Here is a 2,310-nt window from a genome sequence, read left to right as displayed (position 1 = left end):
AGAGAGAGAGAGAGAGAGAGAGAGAGAGAGAGAAGTCAATACCAAGTTGTTCTCGATAGAATGCGTTTATTCGAAGAAAAAAAAAAAAAATAGAAAAGAAACATGTGAATAATTAATATCGTATATCGTAAAATCTTTGGGATATAAAAGTCTTACTTTCTAGAAGCGTCACGATGACGTTGTTTCTTCGTTATTTTTCATAAGCACGTATCGATCTTTCCTAAATTTTCTTCAAAGGATTTATCTCTAACAGACGTTACAACGTGGAGATTGCGAACACACAATTTGCTACTTTTTTTGTTACGTTTACATTGATATACAGATTTTTCTTTAACGATTAATAATAAACAATATATATATATATATATTATATAGGAAGAAATTCGCTTTGCTCGAAATATTTTTTCTCGTTCACGATGTTCGTTGTGTTACGCGTGTATAAAATATACGGTATCGTTTCATAAGCAGATCGTGCGATCGATGATAACAGGTGTTCGCACGCAGTCTTGAACTTTGTTTTTCTTTCTTTCTTTCTTTCTTTCTTCTTTTCCAACGATACACATCGAAAAGCTTAAGTTAAAATGATACGAGTCAAGTACAAGTCGGCGAACTCCATCGTTCGTCGTCGTGAAAAAGTATTCGACACGATTGTTTGATACGTTTATTCCTTTTTTTTCTTTTTTTAAAAAATAGCATCGTATATATCAGTATTCGTGACAAAATAGACGGAAATTTATCGTATAGATAAATGTTTCGTGACAGACGACACAGAATTCTCTTCCATTCGAAAGGCACCGATTATTTCAACTTATTTAAAATTATCACGGTTCGTATCGATCGATCGATCGATCGATCGCGAAACATTATTAATCCTTAATCCTAATTGATTAGAACAAACGGTATAAATGTCGCGGTGACATCGCATTAGAAAGGCAAACGGCAAATATAATCGAACGATATTTATCTAAGCTATGAACCAAAGGGTTTCTCACAGTCGAGGTTACATTATTGTGCTTGCAAACATCTCATCGTATAAAAAATACATCGTACAATCTTATAAATACCCTATAAACAGCATGTGTCACACGTAACAAACGATTTGAACGCGCGGTTAAAAAAAAAGGAAAAAAAAAAAAAAAAAAAATAACCATAAATGGATTACCCGCGATTAAAAAATATCCTTCTCCTATCATCGTTTCTTCTTCCACCACGTGCACGTATAACAATACATTTATATATTTATATATAATCTATCTCGCTCGTTAATAATAATAATCTTCCTAAAAGTATACACCGAGTAGTGGAGAGAGTATAAAAGAAGGAAAAGAGGTAAAAAAAAAGGAAGGAGGAACAAAAAAACTCTACAATTTTTACGTACGCAAAAATCGTTATGCTACGCGAAAGATACGGGGAAAAAGAATAGGAAAGAAAAAGAAAGTCGCCTGTTTCCCAATTCGAGAGCGGTAAATAAAACGTAACGTTTGCATCGTTTAAATCTAATCGGTAACTTGGAACCCTACTATATCGAGCGAACGCTCCTCCGCCGGAGGATTCGCGAGAGAGAGAGGGGAGGGGGAATAGGCGAATAATCGGACGACCGTCGTCGGTCCCCCCGTGCCGCCCCACTCCTCAGATTTCGGTAGGGGAGGACACGTGTTGCTGTTGGTGATCCGACTCCTCGTCGCTGAATTTGTAGTTGTTGTCGCGGTTGCGGGATCTTAGCCGCCTGCTCGAGCCGGAACGATCCCTTCTGCTCTTCCTCGTCCTGTGACTTCTCTTCGGCGACGGCATCTTGAAAATTTTCTCCTCCATCCGATTAATCTCGGCCAGCTCGTCGTCCGTGTTCAAGTCGTTGTACAAGCTGGGTATCGACTCGACGGGGATCAAGTCGTCGGAGCTAATGCTTGGAAACGGATTCGGTTTCGGCGCACTGTCTATCTGGTCCGTCTTTTCCTTGGGTGTCGAGGTTGTTGGAAGTTTGACCGAGCTAGAAATCGCCGAGGCCGATTGGATCGATGATTGTTCATTCGCAATTATTTGATCGGGCTTGAGCATATGCTGACCGTATATGTTCCGTTCGTTTCCCAATATGTATTTTTTTTTTTTTTCGATGGTATATATATATATACATATATATACACATACATACACGAGCATCGTGGTAATGTTTTATGTTACAGGTCGAACACAATAGACACCGTGTACACGTATAACACATGGTGTTTTGTTTTGTTTTGATTTTTTATTTGGTAAGCGACGAGTTGTTAAAGGGACGACGGTGATTGGCATGGTGGTTAGACGATGTGTGAT

At 38.6% G+C, this 2,310-nt stretch overlaps 1 protein-coding gene across 3 annotated transcripts in view; it reads right to left on the bottom strand.

Moving 5' to 3' along the window:
- The window catches only part of LOC102681211, a 39,584-nt gene that overhangs the window by 6,108 nt on the left and 31,166 nt on the right, over positions 1–2,310 (bottom strand). The gene's annotated exons all lie outside the window — the stretch shown is intronic.

The sequence above is a fragment of the Apis dorsata genome, unplaced genomic scaffold (genome assembly GCF_000469605.1).
Source record: "Apis dorsata unplaced genomic scaffold, Apis dorsata 1.3 scaffold_347, whole genome shotgun sequence".
Lineage (NCBI taxonomy): Eukaryota > Metazoa > Arthropoda > Insecta > Hymenoptera > Apidae > Apis > Apis dorsata.
This window is presented reverse-complemented; position numbering and strand designations above follow the sequence as displayed.